Raw genomic sequence first — 24142 nt, 5'->3', positions numbered from 1 at the left:
GAGTGGGGAATGACTGCCTAATGGGTGGCATTTCAGTTTTGCAAGATGAAAAGAGTTCTGGAGACTGGTTGCACCACATGAGTCTACTTACTTCCACTACATTGCACACTTAATGGTGAAGATGATAAAATGGTGGAGATGATAAATAGTTATGTTATATACGTTTTGCCACAGTTTTTATGAAAGGATGAGGCGGAGGTGGGTGCTGTGGCACAGGTGGTAAGCTTCTGCTTGAGATGCCTGCATCCCACGGAAGCGCCTGGGTTTAAGTCCCACCTCCAGTACTGATCCAGCTCCCTGCAACTGTGCCTGAGAAGGCAGTAAATGACGGCCCAAGTCCCTAGGCCCTTACCACCCACATGGGAGACCTGGATGGAGTTCCTAACACCCGGCTCCTGCCTGACCCAACTCTGGCTATTGCAGCTTTTTAGGGAGTTAACCAGCAGATGAAGATTCTTCTCTCTCTCTCTCTCTCTCTCTTTTTCTCTCCGCCTTTCAAATAAATAATCTTAAAAAAAAATTTAGGAGGAGTCTCTTTCAAAAGAAACGGACAAGACAGATCGTTAGTTCCTTTGGGAAACAGAAACTGATTTCAGGAGAGAGGGTGAGGCTATAGGGGCCACACCCCTGTACAACTGGGGAAATGGGAACTTAGGTCTGGACGAGAGGCGAAGAGGGGCCCAGTCGGCCTGAAGACTGGGCGGCACCGGGAGGCCTACGGGCAGCGGTGCCTCCACGCCGCCACGCCTCTGACGCCCAGTCAGCCCGACCGCAAAGCCAGAAAGATAAAGTTGGAAGGAGAGCAGCAGCTGGAGCCTCCAGCACCTCTGCACTCCCAGAGTGGCGACTGACCTCAAGAGAAGAGCGGCTGGCCGCTGACGCTTCCGCCTTCCACCTCCTCAGCTTCCTCTTCCACCCACTCCAACCGGAAGCTCTGCTGTGAAGAGCATTCTGGGAAACACGGCTTACCCAAGAGGGCAAGAACAAACCTCCCTGGGCTGATGGAATGCTGTAGACACGGTTAGTGGAAACCAGAGTGAGTGTGGACGGCAGATACATGATTTTTGTATTAGCGTAAACTGCACAGAACACAAGCAGTACCGTTGTAACCATTTTTTAAGTGTGGGTCAGCGCTGTGGCTCACTTGGTTAATCCTCTGCCTGCGGTGCCAGCATCCCAGGTTCTAGTCCCGGTTGCTCCTCTTCCAGGCCAGCTCTCTGCTGTGGCCAGGGAGTGCAGTGGAGGATGGCCCAAGTGCTTGGGTCCTGCACCCGCATGGGAGACCAGGAGAAGCACCTGGCTCCTGGCTTTGGATCGGCACAGCGCCGGCGTAGCAGCCATTTGAGGAGTGAACCAACAGAAGGAAGACATTTTTCTCTCTCTCTCTCACTGTCTATATCTCTACCTGTCAAATAAAAAGAAGAAGAAGAAAGTGTAGGCTTCAGCAGCATTCACGTACATTCACAGTGCTGCCCAGTCCACACTACTATATTCTCCAGATCTTTTCATCATCCCACGTGGAAACTCCAGGCACATGATTCTTTTTTTTTTTTTTTTTTTTTTTTTGACAGGCAGAGTGGACAGTGAGAGAGAGAGACAGAGAGAAAGGTCTTCCCTTGCCGTTGGTTCACCCTCCAATGGCCGCCGCGGCCGGCGCACCGCGCTGATCCGATGGCAGGAGCCAGGAGCCAGGTGCTTCTCCTGATCTCCCATGGGGTGCAGGGCCCAAGCACTTGGGCCATCCTCCACTGCACTCCTGGGCCACAGCAGAGAGCTGGCCTGGAAGAGGGGCAACCGGGACAGAATCCGGCGCCCCAACCGGGACTAGAACCCGGTGTGCCGGCGCCGCTAGGCGGAGGATTAGCCTAGTGAGCCGCGGCACCGGCCCTAGGCACATAATTCTTAAGGGCACACACACACCCTCTACTTCTGCATGCGGGAAAGATACTCTGGAAACTAGCAGTGCTCCAGGGTGGGTAGACTGGCAGCTAGGGGTGAAAGAGATGCTACTGTTAGAGACTTATGTTTCCTGTCGTATTCTTTCAAAAGTTGATTTGCCTCCTGGAGGCTGCCCTAACCCCTGAATTCTGATTGAGTTGAGCAGAAAGCCATTCTCCCCTTTTTCAAATGGCTCAGAACATTGACGCTGTCTTCTTTCCCCACAGGGAATACCCACATTCTGACACAGTTTGGTCTGGCATAAAGATGGCTGTACTGTGTGACCCATCGTGTGACTAAGGCAGATCCCTACCCATCTGGGGCCTCTATGTCTCCATCTGCACAAGCAAAGGTTTAGCATAGATGGAGCCTAGAAATCCATGATGCTCAGACCCTCTGGGATGTCTTGATTCTAATCAAAGTTTCAGAATTCTGACCACCCCCTCCCCCAAGTGCCGGAGGAAGTTGAGACATAGGGAGATAGAAGGCATGGCCCAGAGCTACTTGGAGAGACAGCAACGGAAATAGGATTAGAAATGAGAGTTCCCTCCCAATGCAAAGAAAGGGGTCTGAGGTGATACGCCAGTTACCCTGATCTGATTGTTAGAAATTGTGTATATGTATTACAGTGTCAACTCTTACCTTATAAATATGTATAATTACTATGTATCAGTTAAGGATAAAATATATTTTAGAGGCCTACGTTGCAGTGGCTTAGCCGGTTAAGCCATACCTGCAGGGCCAGCATCCCATATGGGCCAGTTAAAGTCCCGGCTACTCCACTTCTGATCTGGCTCCCTGCTAATGTGCCTGGGAAAGCAGCAGAAGACAGGGCCAAGTCCTTTGGCCCTTGCACCCAAGAAGGAGACCAAGAGGAAGCTAAGGCTCCTGGGCTCGGACTGGCCCAGCTCTGACCGTTGTGGCCATTTGGAGAGTCAATCAGTGGATGGAAGATTTCTCTCTGTCTCTCCCTTTCTTTCTCTTTGTAATTCTTTCAAATAAATAAAAATAATTTTTAAAAAGAACAAGAAAAAGAAACAGGTGAGTAGATGTTTAGCTTAGCAGTTATGAACTTGTAGTTCATAAAGGGATACCTGAGTTCAATTCCCTGCTTGGGCTCCTGACTCCAGCTTCCTGCCTACATAGTTCCTGGGAAACAATGGCAATAGCTCAAGTAATTGGGTTCCTGCCACCCATATTGGAGTCTTGGGTTGAGTCCCTGGCTTTCAGTCTTGATCGAGCTTAGACTGAGCCACTTCAGGCATTTAGGGAGTATACCTATGCATGGGAGCTCTCTGGCTCTTTCTGCTTAAATAATTTTCTTAAAAAAAAAAAAGATTTATTCATTTATTTGAAAGGCAGAGTTACAGAGAAAGAAAGACAGAGAGAGGAGTAGCAAGAGAAAGAGATCTTCCATTCACTGGTTCTCTCCCCAAATGGCTGCAACAGCCAGAGTAGGGCCAGGCAATAGCCATAAGCCAGGAACTCCATCCTGGTCTCCCACATGGGAAGTAGGGACCCAAGTACCTGGGCCATCATCTGCTACCTCTCAGGTGTGTTAGCAGGGTGCTGGAACAGAAGGGGAGTAGTCAGGACTCAGACTGGTATTCCAATCTGGCATCTCAAGCAGTGACTTAATCTGCTACATCACAATACCCACCCCACAAATAAATTTTTTTAATTAAAAAGAGAGAGAGAGAAAGAGAAATTTCTCAGTTACTTTCTATATCTGAGCAGCCCCAAATATGCTCAGTTTCAGTAATAGACCCAACTTGGGAATCATGGAATACCAGACTTGTTATTTTTGTGTTGTTTTTTCTTCTCATATAATAAAATATGCTCCAAGTGATTCAGCAGCAGATGTTCACTTTATATCAAGTAAAAGTCATTGAACTGGGGCTGGCACTGGGGCACAGTGAGTTAAAACCCCAGCCTGCAGTGCCGACATCCCATATGAGCGCATGTTCAAGTCCCAGCTGCTCCTCTTTCAGCCCAGCTCTCTGCTATGGCCTGGGAAAGCAGTAGAGGATGGCTCAAGTACTTGGGCCCCTGTACACACATGGGAGACCCAGAAGAAGCTCCTGGCCCCTGGCTTTGGATCAGCTCAGCTCTGACTGTTGCAGTCATTTGAGGAATGAACCAGCAGAATGGAAGACCTCTCTCTCGCTCTCTCTCTGGCTCTACTTTTCCCTGTCACTCTTTCAAATCAATAAAAATAAATCTATATTTTAAAGTTATTGAGCTTACCCCTCTTTGAGAACCCGGATCTGGTCCAGCACAATACAAGGAGCAGGTGTGTCGGTGTCCTTGACGAGGGCTGCAGCCTGACCTTCAGATGCATACAGACTCATTCAAGCAGCAGCTCTCCCAGTGCCTGGTAAGCGCTGTGTGTGAACTGTAATTATTATCACATACTGCAAAATGAAAGTACTGCACACTATGAAATAAAAATAAACTTATTTTTGCCTTTAAGAAAATGCATATCATATGCATTTAATTAGGCATGGAATATATCCAGAAAGATTCATGACACAGTGATCACAGCAGCTGCCTAGGGCTGGGACTGAAGACCTGGGGGTTGGGAGAAGGGGGTGTAGTCTGCATTTTATACTGTAGAAGTTGCTTTTTAACCTTACACATGTATACTTTAAAACAAAAAGGCTGGTAATCAGCATCGTAGTGCAATGGGTTAAGCTGCCACTTGTAACACCAGCATCGTGTATCAGAGTGCTAGGTTGAGCCCTGGCTGCTCTGCTTCCAACCCTGCTCCCTGCTAATGCACATGAGAGAGCAGCAGAAGATAGCTTGAGTGCCTGGGCCACTGCACCCACATGGGAGACCCAGACTGAGTTCCAAACTCCTGGCTTCCTGGCTGTTGAAGCCTTTGGGGCTGTGAAGGTATTTTTCTCTCTCTGTATTCTATGTGTGTGTATGTGTGTGTGTGTGTGTGTGTGGTGTGTATGTCCATGCCTTTCCCTCTGTACTCTGTCACTCTGCCTTTAAAAATAAATAAAACTAAATCTTTTTTTTTTTTAAATAGGTTGACACACAGAAACACAAAGACTGCATAATCTCATTCTCATGTGTAATCTAAAAAAGTTGATGCACGGAAGTTGAGACAGAACACTAGTTAACAGAGGCTGGGGAGAGCAGGGGTGCGGGAGGGATGAGGAAGAGGGGGTTGATCTATGGGTTCTACACTAGAGTTAGGTCAAAGGGAGAAGTTCTGGTTTTCTGTTGCACAGTACGCTAACTATAGACACTGATAATGTAAAAAAGAAAACACTTGGGAGAAAGGATTTGAATGTTTCTACCACAGAACCATTTTAAATGTTCAAGGAGACAGAAATGTTTATTCTGATTGGAACATTACATAATGCATACCTGTATTGAAACATTACATATACCCCATACATTTTTAGATGTTAGTAAAAAATAATAAAAATGAGTACATTTTAAAAATTAAAAGGGCGGCCGGCGCCGCGGCTCACTAGGCTAATCCTCCGCCTTGCAGCGCCGGCACACAGGTGTCGCTCCCCCTCTTCGTGGAGGAACGACACAGGACCCTGCGCTGTTCTTCTGTCTGCTCGGCCCTCCCCGGGTTTGCTGCTGGTTCTTCCTGGGTTGGCTACTATCCCTTCCACCTCCGTGGAAGGGCAGTTCCCCCTGGCTGCTTTCCCCACTTCCGCAGGGGAGCGGCACACCGCCGGCCGGCTCTCTCGGGGGCTGCACAGGTGTTCCCCTTAGATGTTCCCCTTAGATGTTCCTGGTGCATGCCGTCTCTCTCCTCCTTTATAGTCCTCCTCCGCCAATCCCAACTCGGCTGCCCACACGCCGAGTACGCTGCTCTCCAATCAGGAGCAAGTCCTACAGTTTATTGGTTGAACTGGAGGCAGCTGTGTAAAAGCTGTTTTCTTCTCTCCCAGCGCCATATTGTGGGAGAGCAGATGCATAGAATAAGTCTTAATTCCAGTAACAGTATAGTCCGAATTGCTCCCCACACACAGGGTTCTAGTCCTGGTCGGGGTGCCGGATACTGTCCCGGTTGCCCCTCTTCCAGGCCAGCTCTCTGCTGTGGCCAGGGAGTGCAGTGGAGGATGGCCCGAGTCCTTGGGCCCTGCACCCCACGGGAGACCAGGAGAAGCACCTGGCTCCTGGCTTCGGATCAGCGCGGTGTGCCGGCCGCAGTGCGCCGGCCACGGCGGCCATTGGAGGTTGAACCAATGGCAAAAGGAAGACCTTTCTCTCTGTCTCTCTCTCACTATCCACTCTACCTGTCAAAAATTTAAAAAAAAAAATTAAAAGGGCTAAGATGATGAAAAAGAGAAGCCTGATTGCAGGTCTGGAGCAGGGACTGTACCTAGAACATCTCAGAATGAATAGTAAAGACCAAGGAAACTCTGACTACTTGGGTCACGATCAACCATGCAACCACTGGTTACCAGTAAGAGGGGGAAATGAGCATTAATAGAGATCAATAACCGCAACAAGTCTACCATTCATGAAGAAATATAAATAAGCAAACACATATAACTCTCATCAGTCACCTCTGGAGGCTGCTGCTTGTCTGACTGCAAAAATGGAGCCAAGTTTTCACCCTTCCTTGACCATACAGGGGATTGGGCAGTTCCTCCCAGCAGGGGCGGAGTCTGTTTCTCCACCTCTTGACTCTGGGGTTGGCCATGTGATTTGCTTTAGCCCATGGGTGCTGGCGAACATGCTGTCATGTGCTTGCAGGGTTGGGCTTGCCCTTGAACTAACTGCCCTCAGCAAGGGAAGGACTTATCCCAGGGTAGCACACTGGCTATAGAAGAAGAGGACCACCTTGGGACAAAGCCCTGGCAACTTCAGCCAAACTCAGCTGCCTTCCTCATATGTCATCCAGTCTGGTGCCTTTTTGTTTCATTTTTCTTTGAAAAGGAGAGAGTCAGGGAGATAGAGGATGATCTTGTATCTACTCGTTCACTCTCCAAATGCCTGCAACAGCCGAGGCTTGTAGAAGCTGGGACCTAGGAAATCAGTTCCAGTGTCCCACGTGTAGGGCAGGGACCAACTGCTTGAACCATCATTTGCTGCCTCTGAGGGTGCTCATGAGCAAGAAGCTGGAGTGGGAAGCAGAGCCAGGACTTGAACCCAAGCATCTGATATGAGAGACAGTATCTTTAATACTGTACCTGCCCCCCTGCAGGGCTTGCTCCTTAGCATTATTATGGCAACAGGAGACTGATAAAGGGGTGATAATGTTTTTGCATTTATTTACAAAGTGAAAAAAAATTTTATAAAGAAAAACTGTATGCTGTTGTTAGACCAAATTTCAAGTCCCATGTTCTGCCCTGACTTAAGTCTGGTGTCCCTGAGGCACCTGTCTTCTCTGCCAGTGGCTCTGGGTCCTGGAGTGTTGGAGTTGGGCGGTGCTCTAGATGGTGCCTGCAGTGTCCTCATCTGGGGAATCTGTGAACTACAGAAGGAAAAGTTCCCACCCAGGCTCCTGACACCTCGGCGTTCCATGCCCCCACACTGCCAAGAGCAGGAGGCACTGGTGACTCAGGCATCTCTTCTCCTTCCCGGGTCCCATTCCTCACTGAGCTTAGAAACATCCAGAATTGCCTGCGAGCACTGGACATATCGTCCAGGCTTCACTGTCTGGCTATGCAAAAATCCCATCCAAGGGCCTATGCAGATGCCCGAGGGCCTGGCACAGCCCTCAGTCTCCTGAGGTGTCACAGGCCATCTCTCCAACCCACTTACTCAAGCTACACAACAGGCTTTCTAGGTTCCCCAACCCCAGCTGCCTCACCTGCCCTTCCTCACTGTCTGCCAGGCCAGCTGCCTTCCCCATGAGGGCCCTGAGGCAGCTTTGGGGGAGCAGTGCTCTACTTCCTGTGGCCCAGCAATGTGGGGTTCACCAACCGTGGCCTCTATGCCCTGAGTGTCACCCCAGCATCTGCACGATCAGCTTGCTCACCTCCTCTGGGTATCAACTCGAAAGCTACCCTGTTAAGAATCTTAAAACCCTGATGCTCAGTGAGAGAGGCCATTCACCAAAAGCCACACAGTGCATTATGCCACTTGTATGGAACTGTCTGGAACAGGGCAACACAGAGACAGTAAGTCAGTGATTGCCAGGGGCCAGGGAACCATATGGGTGACCTGCTGTGAGTACAAGGTTTCTTTTGGGGATGATGAAAATGTTCTGGAATTAGGTTGTGGTGATGATTACACAATCTTGTGAACACACAAACGCCATGGAATTGTACAGTTGTACAGTATGCAAATTATATAACGATAAAGGTTTTCTAAAAAAAATGAAAATAGAAGGAAAATGATTGTGTTAAAGAAGCTGTCCCGGGTCACTATATTTGAAACTGCAACCCCTCTGCCTTTCACACTTCCTCTCACCCTGCTTTATTATTCTCTATTCTACCTGTCACCACTGTCATGTTATCTGTTTGTGCTTATTGGCTCCCTCCCACTCTAGACTATACCCATTGTTTCCACAAATCCTAGAATTATGCTTGACCTGTCATAGTTGAACTCATTATGCAGCTATCTTTTTTTTCTTCATTTTATTTGAATGACAGAGAGTTGGACACAGAGAGATCTCCAGCCCACAATAGCCAGGGCGGATCCAGGCTGAAGCCAGGAACTCAGAAATCAATTCAGGTTTTTAACATGGGTGGCAGGGATTCAAATACTTGAGCCATCATCTGCTGCCTCCCAAGGTGTGCATTAACAGGAAGTTGGACTGGAAGTAGAGTAGCTGGGACTCGAACCAGACACTCTGATACAGGATGCTCCCAAATGGCTTTTTTTTTTTTTTCTGAAAGGGAGAGTGACACACAGAGAGCATAGGAGGGAGGCAGGGAAGGAGGGAGAGAGGGAGAGAGAGAGAGAGAGAGAGAGGGAGGGAGAGAGGGAGAGAATATCTATCTGCTGGTTCCCAGGTGTGGTCTGTCTGCCCCTTGTCACTGCCAGCAACTTGTGGGAAGCACTGTGGCTACCCACAGCCTCAGGGCTCTGGGCACATCAGGACACACTGAGAGCTGATCTATCAGAGTCAGAGGTGCTTACAGATCTGCAGACCACGTGTTATAGTCAGTCTTCCCGTAGGGAACTGTTAATGACAGTAGAGCACTGTCTATTTGCCAGGCCCTGGCTGAATTCTTCACCATCGCATCTCCTGTAATCACAACTGCCTTATGTGGTCCATGGTCCTCATTTTACACACAGAGAAAGTGAGGCTCAGCGACGTGTAGCAGCCTCCCCTAGGTCACACTAAAGCAAGCAGTGAAGCAGAGATTCTTCATTTCTCTTAATGACCAAGGCACACCACTGTAGCTGCACCTGCACATAAACAGCCAGCCTTCACTCACATCCCACTGTTGTCAGAGGGCTTTCTGAAATGCTTTCATGCATTCATTCAATTAATAAATATCTATTGAGCACTACTATATGAAGATACTATTTTTGACACTAGGGATGAAGGCTGCACAAGATGTTTGCTCTTGGGGCAGGCACTGGACATAGTGATTACTATGCCCACACTCCATATCAGAGTGCCTAGGTTCAATTCTTGGCTCTAGTTCCTGATTCTAGCTTCCTGCCAGTGCAGACTATGGGAGGCAGCAGCTGATGGCTCAAACAGGTGGGTCCCTGCCACTAGCCTGGGAGATTTGAACTGAGTTCTCAAATAACAGCTTTGGCCCCTGGTCCAGCCCTGGTCATCGTGGGTATTTGGGGGAAAGAACCAGTAGATAGGAACTCACTCCCCTCCCTACTCCATCTCTCAAATAAATTTATTTTTGAAACGTTTTTAGGAGCTGGCATTGGCATAGCAGGTAAAGCTGCCACCTGTGACACCCACACACCTGGGTGCCAGTTTGAGTCCCAGCTGCTCCACTTCTGATCCAGCTCCCTGCTAATGGCCTGGGAAAAGTAGCAGCAGATGGCCCAAGTGTTTGGGCCACTGCCACCCACATGGGAGACCTGGATGAAGCTCCCAGCTTCAGCCATCTGGGGAGTGAACCAGTGGATAGAAGATAGATATTTCTTTCTGGCCCTCTCTTTGTTTAACTCCTTCAAGTAAATAAATAAATCTTTTAAAAAAATCCAATTCTTTAAAACAGTGTTTTTGAAAGATATACTTTCATGGAGCTTATAGTCTAGAAAGCAGGGATAGACAGAGGCCAATGATAGGTAAAAATGACCATGGTCACCTGCAATTAGAATTAACATGGTGCAGATTAGATAGGGTGGGCTGGGAAGTCCTTTCTTAGTAGGTAATAGTTTAGTTGATATGGAAAGGACGAGAAACAGCCAGATTGGAGCTGTGCTAAGCACTCCAGGCAGACGGAACAGCAAGTGCAAAGTTTACGAGGCAGGAATGAGTGTGGTGTGCTGGAGGATCCAGGAAAACAGAGTGCAGGTATGTGTGTGGAGAGGAGCTGTACATGAGCTGAGGGCAAGGTGTAGACAGGAGGCCAGGTCCTTAGCCAGAGTGCTAGAACAGACCTGCGCAGGTTGCACCTGAATCTGTATACCTCATGCCTTGCTTTGTTCTAAGGGCACTCCCTGAACAAGCCTGCCCTGCCCACAAATGTCAGGCACCCAGTACTTAGTGGAAGTTCTCCAGAACCTGTTCTCATGATGATCCGCCCCACCAGGGGCTGTCACTCCGTGAGTGGGTCCCACAGCCCTGCTTCTGCTCACCTGTGGAACAGTCGTTACTGTTGCCGTGAAGGCTGGGCATGGAGACTGAGGCCCAGATTCAGGCTTTGCCCCTAGGACTGGCTGGGCAGTGCTGGGGAGGGACTCCCACAGCTGGAGTTTGAGTCCCAGTGAGAGTGTTTGTCAGGGTCTCAGAGGAAGAGCATTTGAGTCTTTCTGACCTTGGACTGGCACCTCATGCCCTCTGCAGAATGAAGGAGCTGCAATTTGCCCCGATGGTTTCCCAGGCCTGAGATGCATGTCACTGCTTCGTGGCTCAGGGTCCCAGTCCCAGAGCTCTGGGAGGTGGGCAACAGGAACAGAAGCTCTGCCCCAGGGAGCAGCAGCAGGAATGCTGGTGGATCTCCAGCCCTGATGTCGGCAATGGACCCTGCCCTGTAGCCCCAAGCCTGTGGGGCCTTCCTCTGGGGTTGCCATTGATCTGCTTCCCCCAGACACCGGATACTAAAAGGAAGCTGGTGGGTAACATGAGAGTAGCCCTCCGCCTTTCTGAGCCTCAGTTTCCCTAGCTCTGTTCTTCCCTGTGTCTAGAAAAGGCTACCTGAGTGGGCTTCGTGGCTGCTGCAGGGTTGCCATGGTGGCTGGCTGACCAGATCCTGTCCCCAAGAGGCCTGAGCAGGGATGCCGGTGCCCCGCAGGCGGGCGATGGTGCCTGGTGGGGCCCTTCATCAGGAGGGAGCTGCCACCACCGCTGCAGCAGCGACCTGCACAGGGGATGTGCTTTCCCCGCGGGAGCAGGCGCGGCTCGGGTTGCGAGTCTGGTTAATGCCTCTGTGCATTAGGCCTGTCGCCCGTTGACAGGATTTTTTGTTTAATTGGAGGCATAAGAAAACAATAACCTCCGTCGGCATGTGGGGAGTGGCAGGAATACAGCAGGAGAGCGCTCAGTGAGGGGTGGGCAGGGTGGTCTGAAGGTGAGCCTCTGCCAGGCCAGCTGGGTGCCCCAGGCAAGTCCCTCCACCTCCTCTGTGGGCAGTAGGCCATCTCACTGTGATCTAAAGAGCACCTGCATCAGAATTTCCCAGGGAACTTGGCAAATGCATATTCCCAGGCCCGGCCCAGCTTTCCTGACCCCAGGTCTCTGCTGCCCCATCCTTTGACTTGGCAGGACCTGCACCATGGGTGCGAATTGGCCCTGCAGCTTCCGCACGCTCAGTACAGGTCTGGTCCACAGCAAGAGTCAGCTCCTCCTAGGAGGCCAAAGTCAGAGGAAAGGAGCCAAGATGTCCAGGGGAGGCCTAACTCTGCTGATTCCAGTTTTTTCCTTCTTGTCTTTTTTACTCATTTGCATTTGTCAATCTTTCTATAAGGTATAACAGTATCTGGCAAAAATAATGATGAGGGAAAAGGACATGGCTCCATGGCTTGAATGGCCTTGTTGGTTGATGCTCATATAATACACCCTGATGTGTTAGCCGCAGGGCTTTCAGATGCAACAATACCGCAGGGTGACTGAAACAGCGCAGCAACAGAACACAAATGTGCGAGTATCGAAGGGAGCTCTCCACTGCTTCCCCAGACGGAACCAGGGTGCCTCATTCCACAGCATCTCTCTCTTGTGGGCATGCAGAGATGGACACGTGGTGTCCAGACACTTGGGGGATTTGGGTTGGTGTTGCTATGTTTTCTGAAACAAAATCCCCTTGTTCACTACTTTGCAGCTTGTTTTCTCACTTTACAATATGTCATGGACATCCCTAGGAGAAAAGGTGAACTCTTGCTCATTACTTCTTAAATTTGCTCAATAAATATCTTATTTTCTTTCTTCCCTCTACACATGGAAATGAGTCAAAGTAAAAGCTGCTGATAACTTCAAGGTTCCATTTTGGAACTTTGATCTGGAATATTCCATACTCATCCCCCTTCTACACACACACACACACACACGTACACACACCTCCTGCCTTCCTTCTTCTCCTTGCACTGCTAGTGACATGACATCTCAACCCATGAAACCTTACCTCCTTCATGAGCAGATTGTGGGTCTTAGTGTCCTTCAATCCTCTTGTCAGCCCTAGGCTCAACTCTTATTCACACCCTGCTCCTAAATGAGCATCTGAAACCGAAAGCAGTCAAAGGCAGACGGAACCTCAAGAACCAGCCCCATCTTTAGGCCCTGGAGGGGACTCTGCCACCTTGCGGGAAGAGCAGCCTTTGCTTTCCCACAACCACCACATCCTCTGAAGCCTCCAACCCAGAGCTGCAAACTGAGGCCACATCTAGCCACAGATGGGTTTAGTTTGGCCCAATCAGCATTAAAAATGTGTTTCAAGTTAAAACATTTAACAATTGGGAGATTTGATATAACGACCTAGATTCCTGGCATTTCAAGAAAACTCACAGGATTTGGTTACTCGGAGTCCAAATTCCCAAATAGCCACATCTGGCTGGGCTGAGTGTTCATGCCCCCTTTAGACTGGGCACTGCCTTCCAGCTCGACACGCTCCACTTGGCCCACAACAGGCCATTGTGGTCCTCCCTAGCCTCTGCAGGCCTAAGGCAGCAGGGCCTTGGGAAGAATCCCACGTGAGTCCATCTTGGATAAGGACAGAAGGCCCCTACAGAACCCTGAGCAGTCCTTGCTGTGTTCCTCCTCTGGCCCTTTCACTGGCTAAAATATTCTGAGTCGCCTCTGTGTGATGGGAAATGACAACACAACAATAATGAATGACAGCTATAGCCTATTGGGTGCTTACTTCTTGATGCACACTGAGCTAAGCAGGATTCCATTAACCTCCCCCAGCACCACCCAAACAATCCCATCTGGGCATCACTGTTTGCATGGATCAATGAAAAAACTGAGGCTGAGAGCTTGGGTAATTTATTCAAATGGCACCAAGTGTTAGGACCAGGATTCCAACCAAAGTGCAAAGTCCAAGTCCTTAGGCTGCCAGGCTCCATTTCATCAGGGACCATGGTGATCCACTCATTTGCAAATTAAGTTAACATCAAAGGGTAATGGAGAGCTGTCACCCATAGCTGCTTGGCCTTCCCACATGGAGAAAACATAGCAGAGTACTTAAGAGCATGGTTTTGGCATTAGATGGACCAGAGCTCAAAGCCCAATTCCTAGGAATACTGTTTACTAGCTGTGTTGCCTAGGCCAAGTGACTATACTTCTCTGAGCCTCAGCTTCCACTTCTGGGAGACGAAAGTGAGAGTAACACCTACTCCTGAGGACAACCGGAAGATTGAGATGTTGCATTTAAACGCAATGTATTTGTAGAGTTCTTTAGTGACTGGCATTAGAAACTGAATCTGGCTAAAATGTGAGCCAAAGAGGTATTGCTGGAGAAGAGCATGTGGAATACTCAGAGAATCTCAAGGAAAACCGAATAATGAGGGTGCTCCAGGACTCAGGAGAGCAGGAGTGCGGACAGCCCTGTGGAGGAGCCATGGCCTGGACAGTAAGGGTCCAGCCACATTTTGCTCCCCTCCTGGATTCAGCGTCCTGCAAGACTGGACTCCTTGGGTCATGTTACCACCTGGGTTATGTCAGCTTCCCTGGAAGCAGAGCTTGGGGCAAGCATTTTTGGACCATTTATTGGTTCAGAAAGTGCCATCAGGAGAATAGAGAGCAGGGAAGCAGGGGATGAAGCTGGTGAAAGGTGTGGTTTCTAATTAACTAAAAAGAAATCAGGGTGCTGTTTGCAGGAGGAATGGATACAGAGACTGAAAAACAACAACAACAACAATAGGGGCCAGCACTGTGGCGCTGTGGGTTGACGTCATGGCCTGGGATCCCATATGGGCGCCAGTTCAAGTCCTGGCTGCTCCTCTTCCGATCCAGATCTCTGCTATGGCCTGGGAAATCAGTAAAGGATGGCCCAAATCTTTGGGCCCCAGCACCCATGTAGAGACCCGGAAGAAGCTCCTGGCTCCTGGTTTCGGATTGGCGCAGCTCCGGCTGTTGTGACCGATTGGGGAGTGAACCAGTGGACGGAAGACCTCTCTCTCTTTGTCTCTCTCTCTCCCTCTCTTTTTCTCTCTCTCAGCCTCTCCTCTTTCTGTGTAACTCTGACTTTCAAATACATAATAATAATAAAAATAGCAAATATTCACTACAATTGATTAGTCTCAAGCCTGTCTGTGGAAGCATCAAATTTATGGTGGCTATTATTATAAGTGTAACAGGACTATACAATGGAATGTCAGCTGAGAGGCCAAGATATAATATATGCCACATTCTAGAATAAGATACAGGTGTCACTCAGCTTTTCATTACTGTAATGCAATACCCAATATAGGCTGCTTGTGAAGGAAAGAGTTTTATTTTGGCCCACAGTTCTGGAGGTTCACAGTCCAAGATCAAGTGGTCCTACTGGTTCAACCTCTGGTGATGGCATTCTTGATAGCAAAGTCCCAAGATGGCACAGGCCATCACATGGGAGTGTGACCTCTTATGAGGCAACCAGGATTTAATCATGGGCTCCACCCCAACAATCCAATCCAATCCAATCCAATCACCTCTCAAACTCCTAACCTCAAAATATCACAATGAGAAATAAGTTTTCACCCTTTAACTAACATTAACATAAAACTCTCGGGACTAGTTGCTGGTGTTATGGTGCAGCTGGTTAAGCTGCCACTTGCACCTCAGGCATTCCATATCTTGGCTGCTCTGCTTCCATTTCAGCACCCTGCTAATGCACCTGGGAAAGCAGTGGATGATGACCCAAGTGCTTGGGCTCTTGCCATCCATGTGGGAAAACCAGATGGAGTTCTGGGCTCCTGGCTTCAGCCAGGCCCAGCCCTTTCTTGTTCTGCCTTTCAAATAAGCAAACTTTAAAAAATGGTAGACTTGGGGCCAGCACTGTGGTGTAGTAGGTTAAGCATCCGCCTGTGGTGCCCCATCCATATGAGTGTCAGTTCAAGTTCCCCAAGTGGGAGACCCGGAAGAAGTTCCTGGCCCCTGGCTCCTGGCTCCTAGCTTCAGATCAGCCCAGCTCCCACTGGTGCCACCATTTGGGGAGTGAAACAGCAGATGGTAGACCTCTCTGTCTCTCTCTATCTCTCTCTCTGTAACTCTGCCTCTCAGATAAATAAATGAATCTTTTTTAAAAAATGGTAGATTTGGGGCCAGTATTGTGGCACAGCAGGTTAAGCTGCCATCTTCAGTGCCAGCATCCTATATGGGAATTGGTTTGAGTCCTGGTACTCCATTTCTGATCCAGCTTCTGGCTAAATGCCTGGAAAGACAGTGGAAGACAGTCCAAGTCCCTGGGCCCCTGCACCCACATGGGAAACCTGGTAGAACCTCCTGGCTCCTGGCTTCAGATCGGCCCAGCTCTGACCAGTACAGCCATTTTAGAAGTGAACCAGAAGGTAGAAGATCTCTCTCCATATCTCCCTCTCACTCTGTAACTCTGACTTTCAAATAAATAAATAAATAAATAAATAAATCTCTCTTTTTTTTAATGATAAACTTCATTCCTAACTTACACCTTAAAAAAAATCAACTCAGAATGGATGAAGGATCTAAACTTAAGACCTTAAACCAACAAACTACTAGAAGAAAGCATAGGGAAAAGACTACAAGACGTTTGCCTAGGCCAATGCCAAAAGCATAGGCAAAAAAGCAATAATACACAAATGAGATTACATCAAGCTATGAAGCTTCTGCACAACAAAGGAAACAATTAACTATACTTTTATAGAGGCAACCCACAAAGTGGTAAAAAATACTTGCAAACTATGCAACTGATAAAGAATTAATATCTAGAACATGCAAGGAGTGCCAGAAACTCAACAACAAAACAAACAGTCCAGTTAAGAAATGAGCAAAGGATGTGAACATTTTTCAAGAGATGAAATTCAAATGGCCAACATGAAAAATGCTCAGGATCACTAGCCATCAGAGAAATGCAAATTAAACCCCAATGAGGTTTCATCTCACCCTAGTTAGAAGGACTATCATTCAAAACAAAAAATAACAAATGCTGGTGAGGTTGTAGAGAAAAAGGTACCCTAATACACTGTTGGAGGAAATGCAAATTAGTACAATTGTTATGGAAAATGGAATGGAGATTAAACAGAAAACTAAAGGTAGATCTACCATACAGCTGTCCCACTCCTGGGAATATATCTAAAGGAAGTGAAATCCGCATTTGAAAGAGTTACCTGCATTTCATGTTTGTAGCAGCTCCATTTACAACAGCAAAAATATGGAATCAACCTAGAAATCCATCCACTAATGATTGGATAAGGAAATGTGCTATATACACACTATGGAAATTACTGAGCCATAAAAAAATGAAATCCTGACATTTGCAACAAAATGAATAGAACTAGAGATCATTATGCTAAGTGAAATAAGCCACACCCAGAAAGACAAATATCATTTGTTTTCTCTTATTGTTTTTCTGTTATTTAATATATAGAGAGAGTATGAAAACTGTGTGGATATCATACCACTAGGTATAGTTATAAATAGTGCCTCACTGACATACCATGAACATGGCAATATACCTTCCTTGTCCCACGCTATGATTATTATCATGAATCCCTTACTTTGTGTTATTAATATCTCTGTTTCCAAGAAAAATAGTATGTATATAAACATAGATGCTATGTTTATATATGAAGAGAATGGGGCACCAAGTTAAAAATTATTAATTTAATAATTAATAAATAATTTAATAAGATCATTAAATTTTAAAGCTAAAAAACTTATTAAAAAAAAGTAGGCTTTCTTTTCAATAGACTAAAATCCTCTGATTCAGCCTCCGAGTTCCAGGGGTTTATCCTCTCTCATCTGGAGATGGAGAAGACCCAGGCGCCTGGAGAAGCTGGGGGTCCCGGCTGCAGCTGCAGGGAAACAGGAGGATCTAGCTGGCTTTCCCAGCCTCGTGGGAGGAGACGTGGGAGCAGAGGTCCTGGGACTTCTCTCAGGCTCGCTTCCCTGAGGTCCTGCCACCTCCACCCTCTTACTGTCCCACCTTTATCAAGCCTCACACCTTTGGGGCACTTTGCTGCTGGAGTTGACAGACCAAACGAAACAGAGGCGGGTGGCCGATAACCAGGGCCCTTTCTTGCCACACGTAGGCCTGTTGGCTTGTCGGGCCTGGAAGAGAAGGCATCTTGTTTCCCCAACACATTCCAGAGTCATGTTCCCCCAGGCTGCCTGGCCTCCAGACCACATCCCCCCGGACCCCAGGACTTTCATGATTGAGACAAAAAGGACGTTGTCACACTCCTCTTTCCAAAGTGCCAGTGTCGCTGTGTGACCTTGGGCAAGCCCCTCCTCTCCCTCGGCCTGTCTTTCTGCCCCTGGAAAGGAAAGAGACTGGCATGGGTCATTCCAGAGACAGCCAAACACCCCCCACCAATCCAGCTCTGATTTTGGAGTTCCTAATTTATCAGAAATAGGAAGCAGGTCCACCACACCTCTAAAGGGAAGCTGGAATCTCAGGGCTGCCTCAGGGCAGGGTTGAAGGCCATCAGGTCAGGTGAAACGCGCAGGAAATGGCCATTGCACCTTGAGACCAGCACACACACACACATGTACTTGAAGGAGAAGCCTCATGGAATAATGCTGCCCCTTCCTGGATGAGATGCATTCTGAAATTTTCTATTCTACTTTTTTTATGTTAACCTCCATGCAATCCATTAAGATGTTTTCACAACCCCTGAAACATCCATCACCTGTTCTTTGAGAACCTCTGATTTCTGTAGCTAGGCCGCCATTTCTGAGCAAGGTGGTGGCAGCCTAGATGGACACACACACACACACACACTTTGACAGATTCTTGGAAAATGGAAATAAAAGATAATTACATTTTTCACAAACATGTGAAGATCCTTAGACACACATATTTTTCAAATGGGTTATTTGCTTTTATTTCTTTGAAAGGCAGGGGGAGGGCAGAGAGAGAGATCTTCCATCCACTGTTTTACTTCCCAAATGGCTGCAACAGCCAGGGCTGGGCCAAGCTGAACTTGATCTGGGTCTCCCACATAAGTGGCAGGGGCGCAAGCATTTGAGCCATTATCTGCTGCCTCCCAAGTTCAACTGGAAGAGAGTGGGAACTCAATCCCAGGCTCTCTGAGATGGGATAGGGGTGTCACATCAATCTTTTAAAAACAGATCCTATAGTAACTATCTTTGATTACTAGGCTTCTCAAATATAGCATGCAAACAAGTAACTTAGAATGCTTTCAGAACACAGATTCTGACTCAGTAGGTCTGAGGTGGGGCCTAGATGCACTTCTTACCAGTTCCCAGGTGACACAGATGCCGGGACAAAAACAGGTATCTCAGGGGCTGTTGCTGTGGCAAAGAGGGTTAAGCGACTGCCGGTAGTGCCTGCACCCAAGGTGGATGCCACGTCGAGTTCCAGCTGCTCCATTTCCAATCCAGTTCTCTGCTAATGTGCCTGGGAAAGCAGCAGAAGATGGCCCAAGTACTTGAGCCCCTAAACCCACATGGGAGACCCAGAAGAAGCTCCTGGCTCCTGGCTTCAGCCTGGCCCAGCCCCAGCCCCAGCAGCTGTGGCCATTTGGGAAGTCAACCAGCGCATGGAAGATCTCTTTCTCTCTCCATCTCTTTCCCCCTCCCCTCTAACTCTGCCTTTCAAATAAAATAAATCTTAAAAACAGGTATCTCAGACATCCATTTCATTCATCAAGTTATTTTTTGAAAGATTTTATTTATTTATTTGCAAGGTAGAGTTACAGACAGAGAAAGGAAGAGACAGAGAGAAAGGTCTTCCATCCTCTGGTTAATTCCTCAAATGGCCACAATGGCCAGAGCTGGCCGATCCAAAGCCAGGAGCCAGGAGCTTCTTTTGGGTCTCCCACGTGGGTACAGGGGCCCAAGCATTTGGCCATCTTCTATTGCTTTCCCATGCCATAGCAGAGAGCAGACTGGAAGTGGAGCAGCCGAGACTAGAACCGGCGCCCATAGGGATGCTGGCACTGTAGGCAGCAGCTTAGCTCACTATGGCATAGCGCCAGCCCAGATCAAAGTATTCTTAAGAAGGGGACCATTTGTTCTCATATCTTTTTTCCCTCCCTCCCTCCCTCCCTCTTTTTCTGTTCTTCCATAAATGTGTTTGGGGAAACACTTCAGTTCAGGTAACAGCTCTGCCCGTTACATGTGGACAATCTTGAACAGGTTACTTAAATTCTCTGTGCCTAAGTTTCTTTACTTGCACTATGGATTTCTTTACATGCCTTTTTCTGCTGAAGCGCCTGTGAGGACTGAATGAGATAACCTCTGTCAGTGACTACTAATACACTGCCTACTGTATTCTGAGTGCAAAGAAGTGCTGCTGCTGTTATCACCAAAGTTGCCGTGTCCTAGGCACTTTCTCTTATTGCCTATCTCCTCTCATAAGAATTATGTTTTAGGATGTACACTTTGCTTGTGAGTATTTATTTCTTAATTATAAAGTCCCGTTTCCAGGGGCAGCTGTTGCAGTCCAGCACATCAAGCCGCTGCTTGCAAAGCATGCACCCCATGTCAGATGCTTGGGATTGAGTCCCTTCTCTGCTTCTGATCCAGCTCCCTGCTGATGCTCCTGAGAGGCAGCAGATGATGGCCCAAGTCCTTGGGTCTCTGCCACCCACATGGGAGGCCTGGATTGGGTTCTGAGCTCCCGGCTTCAGCCCAGCACAGCCCCAGATATTGCAGACATTTTGATAGTGAACCAGTAGATAGAAGAGCTCTCAGTCCATCTCTCTTTCTGTGTCTCTGCCTTTCAAATAAATAAAAACAAACAAATAAATTGTTTAAATAGGGAAATTGAAGGATAAAGGGATACAGGAACTATGTATCATCTTTGCAAATTTTCTGTCCAGAATTAATCTAAAATTAAAAGTTTCTTGAAAATGTTTGCATTTAAGGGAAGTCATAACAATAAAGCTGTTACCTAAAAAATGCATTTAAGATGATCCCAACAGTGAGCAAGGATGCTGAATATCCGGTTTGTGTCAACTCTCCTCCTAAAGTGTAGTCCTTCCCAAAGTCCACAGGGAGTGACAGGACTGTCCTGTACCACTGATTCCTGGATGACCATACTGGTAATGACCTTGCCTCTGAATTGTCTGTAATGAGCATGCTAGCATTCGTTTACTCATTCATTCAACAAGTATTTAGTTGTAATATCTATGTGTAGGTGCTGGGGATGCATCCAATCTCATTATGACAAGTCACCTAGATGTAACCTGATGAGCTCCAGATACCACAATTAAAACTGATGAGTATGAACTGAGTGTATCTGAAGGGATTCTTTGTTAGGGGTGAAGAAATGAAGCTGTCTGAGTGGCAGGTTCATATTCTTCTTTGACTAGTGTTATTTGTTATAATTTATTGTTGTCTAACACTGTCATTGTTGGAGAATTAAAACATTTGGGCAATTTCATTGTTCCCCCCCATGTCCCCCACTACACCACATTTATAATTGTACTGAGTAAAAGCAATGCCTCTGGAGTCAGGAACAGGCTTCAGTCCTAGTTCCCCAGTGTGCTAGTTGAGGAACCGTGGCCATTAACTCCAGGTCTGTTAAATGGGGTTAATGGTGTTGCTGCCAGGATTAAATGAGAAATGTGTGTGAAGTGCACGGCACACAGCAAGAGATTAAGTGGCCGGCTGTCGGCTGTCCTTGTTAGCATACTGTGATGGCCAGGGGATCTGCCTCAAGGATTCAGGAAAGAGTTACACATCTGTGGACTAAAATGCCCAGCGATCGTGTTTCTGGTGCTGTCTGTGTGATTTTGCTGGAGCCTCAAAACGTCTACTCCGACTACTTTGTTTGCTACAAGGTGGGGACCACCCTACCCAATTCCAGTCCATGCTGATGGCTGGGTTGCCTCAGGCAAGGACAACTAGTATCAGCTGCAACTAGTATCAGCTGCAGTGAGCTGAAAGCTGTCAGATCAAGTGACAAGACTGGGAGAAGAAACATACACATGTTCGAATGTCAAGGGTCCAAGTGACAAATGCATCTGAGTTTGTGCAATTACATTTTTTTCCCAGAGCTGAGAATTAAAAAAAAAAAAAATAGATTACAGGGGTTAGTGGGGACTTAAGAAGTCGTCTTATCCCACAGCTTATTTTCACCAATTCTTTCTTTTGCGGAGTATTTTCTTGAGTCCCTTCTATGTGCAGATATGCGCTGGTGCTGGGAGCAGGCCAGTAAAGACAGAAGGATGTTCATCTGTAAAGACGTTACACTTGAGTACCTACTACTACCTCCAAACAAGTCCTATTCTCAAAGCATCGTTCCTGCATCAGAAACTGCTATCCAGCGTTAATGAAACTGCCATCCTTTGCTTACCCGTCATCTACAGAAAACCCTGCATTTGAAACACAAGTTCCCGCCCCACTGGGAACGTGACACCCACTAAACTCTGAGAACCAACACCTATTCGGCTGATTCCCATGTGGCAAAGAAAGCAGCAATCATTTTTTAAAATTGGTCCCAGAAACTCAAATTAATGAACTAAGTTAATGAAAACAAACACATTTATCTTTCATTGGAATAAAGTCAACTCCTACCTTTTTCCTCTAGTGCCACAGCTAATTGCATCCATTATGTGTTTTTAACAGGTGCTATAAATCAGAGAGGAGGGCGCTAGGGAGGGAGTGGGAGAGGGGAAAGGGGGATGGGGCGGGGGGGGGGCACTCGCAACGAACAAAATGAAATGCAAAGCAAGTGGCACATTCCGCAGCCGAAAGCCGCCCCGCGTACTGGTGCCTGAGCCGTGCTCCCCTCCCGCTCACGCTCGGCAGCCGCCTCTCCCAGCCGCCCTGCTCTGCTTCGGGTTGCATAACGGCTCCTTCCCGGCCCTACAAATCACAGCCCTGTCCTCATTCTTGAGCTCTTTACACTGGCCAGCCCCACAGCCCTCAGCATGTGTAACCTTTCTCTTTTCCAGGTTATCATCATCTGTCAGATCTGAAGCTAAACAACAAAAAACATGTCAGGTGAGTGGCTGGGAGAGACACTTGGCTGTTTACGAGAAATATTCCATTACAATCTGACGCAAAATGTTAGGATGCATCTGCCAGTGCAGGGCTCCACGACTCTCCCCCGGGCTCAGAGCGGGTCCCCTTCTCCGCAAGCAAGCTGATGAGCATGTGTGTGCTTCCAACCAGTGTTTATCCTCTCTGGCTCCGTGGCAAGCGCCCTTGGAAAAACCTGGTTCCACGGACGCCTGGTCGCCTGCTACACTCAGATTCATTCAATTAGGATACCCAGTTTGAGACATAATGGGTTTTGGCGAGCTCACTAGACTGATTGGTTTTTATACACATGCACAGAAAGATTCGATTTCCTCTGTGGAATTTATGGCAGGGGAGAAGAGGTAATTGAATTAATTTCTGCTCTGGTTTCTGGGGCTTTTCTTTCTGATCTCTCTTCCCATGCCACCTTTGGTTTTTGTCCCTCTTTTTTTTTTTTTTTTTTAATAGACTTTCTGGGAGCATTGCTTGCATGGATGAAAATGAATTTAATAACCGCCAGCAGTTGGTTTGAGTTTAGGGTTGGGTTTCACTGTGACTTCTTGTGTTTTACGTCACGCACTGGGTGGGTTTTAGGAAGTGAATGCAGACAATCTGGTGTCTGCTGGGGTGCATGGGTGAGGTGATGGATGTGTGTGTGGCCAGGGGTTCGTTCACACGGGGAAGAGGTGTTTAAACCTGGGCTTTCTGGGAGGGAGCCCGCCATGGTATTTGATGATGGTGTAAAAACCAAAGTGAAGCTCTCTCCTTTCATGCCTCTTTTGTGCCTCTCTCCTTCTTTTTTTTTTTTTTTTTTTTTTTTGTCTGATTCCTGGTTTTTCCATCACTCCCTTATCTTCTCATCTCCTTATTCCAGAGCAAAACTGGGCTGCAGCAGAAGAAACGATAAGGCAGAAAGCAGGCTGTAGGAAGATTGGCAACGACTACAAAAAAGATCGAGACTCAGTTTGCCAAGCTTGCACTCCACTCCCCTGTCCTTTCGCAACCACTGTACTTTTATCCATCCTTGACACGTTAACAAAGGACTTCGCTCATGAAACAAAAGAGACAAAAGAAGACCCCTGAGAAATTTAGAAGTTCAATGGAAAAAGCAAAACACACGGAGCACTTAACTTCCCTCCCAAAGGACAGGAGAGAGCCTGCCAATTCACCAGCAAGTGCAGGGCTAAGCATTTTCCCAGTGGTAACATTAAATCCCGTTGTTGTTTTTCTCTTTTAAAGTATGTTTACAATTGACGGTTATGGGAAAGATGACGGATGTAGCCTGGCCCCATTTACAGTAATAAGACTAATACGGACAGCTTCTTCCCCCCAGACTCTTGTGGAGAGCCCGTGCACAGAAGGGAAGGGTTGAAGAGCACAGAACTTTCACCATCACGTGCAGCTAGCTGCTGATGTATGCCCCAGTGCACTGCTGGAAACACTGGGATTCCTGTAAACAATCTGGCTTTGACAAGGGTGCATTTCCCAAGATGTATACCACATACTTGCTGAGGTTGTTAATTCATATCA

At 47.6% G+C, this 24142-nt stretch overlaps 2 long non-coding RNA genes across 2 annotated transcripts in view; one reads left to right on the top strand and one right to left on the bottom strand.

Moving 5' to 3' along the window:
- The window catches only part of LOC103347934 (uncharacterized), a 64062-nt gene extending 63038 nt beyond the window's left edge, over nt 1–1024 (bottom strand). Inside the window, exon 1 of the long non-coding RNA XR_011389867.1 lies at nt 853–1024. This is a non-coding gene — a long non-coding RNA (uncharacterized lncRNA). The remainder of the gene's footprint in view (nt 1–852) is intronic.
- On the top strand, nt 896–24142 carry LOC103347935 (uncharacterized). Its single transcript, XR_007919003.2, has 3 exons — nt 896–1020; nt 22546–22594; nt 23487–24142. It is a non-coding gene; the product is annotated as an uncharacterized lncRNA (long non-coding RNA).

This window comes from Oryctolagus cuniculus, chromosome 6 (genome assembly GCF_964237555.1).
Source record: "Oryctolagus cuniculus chromosome 6, mOryCun1.1, whole genome shotgun sequence".
NCBI lineage: Eukaryota > Metazoa > Chordata > Mammalia > Lagomorpha > Leporidae > Oryctolagus > Oryctolagus cuniculus.
Note: the sequence above shows the minus strand (reverse complement) of the source record. Positions and strands in the feature narration are given on the sequence as shown.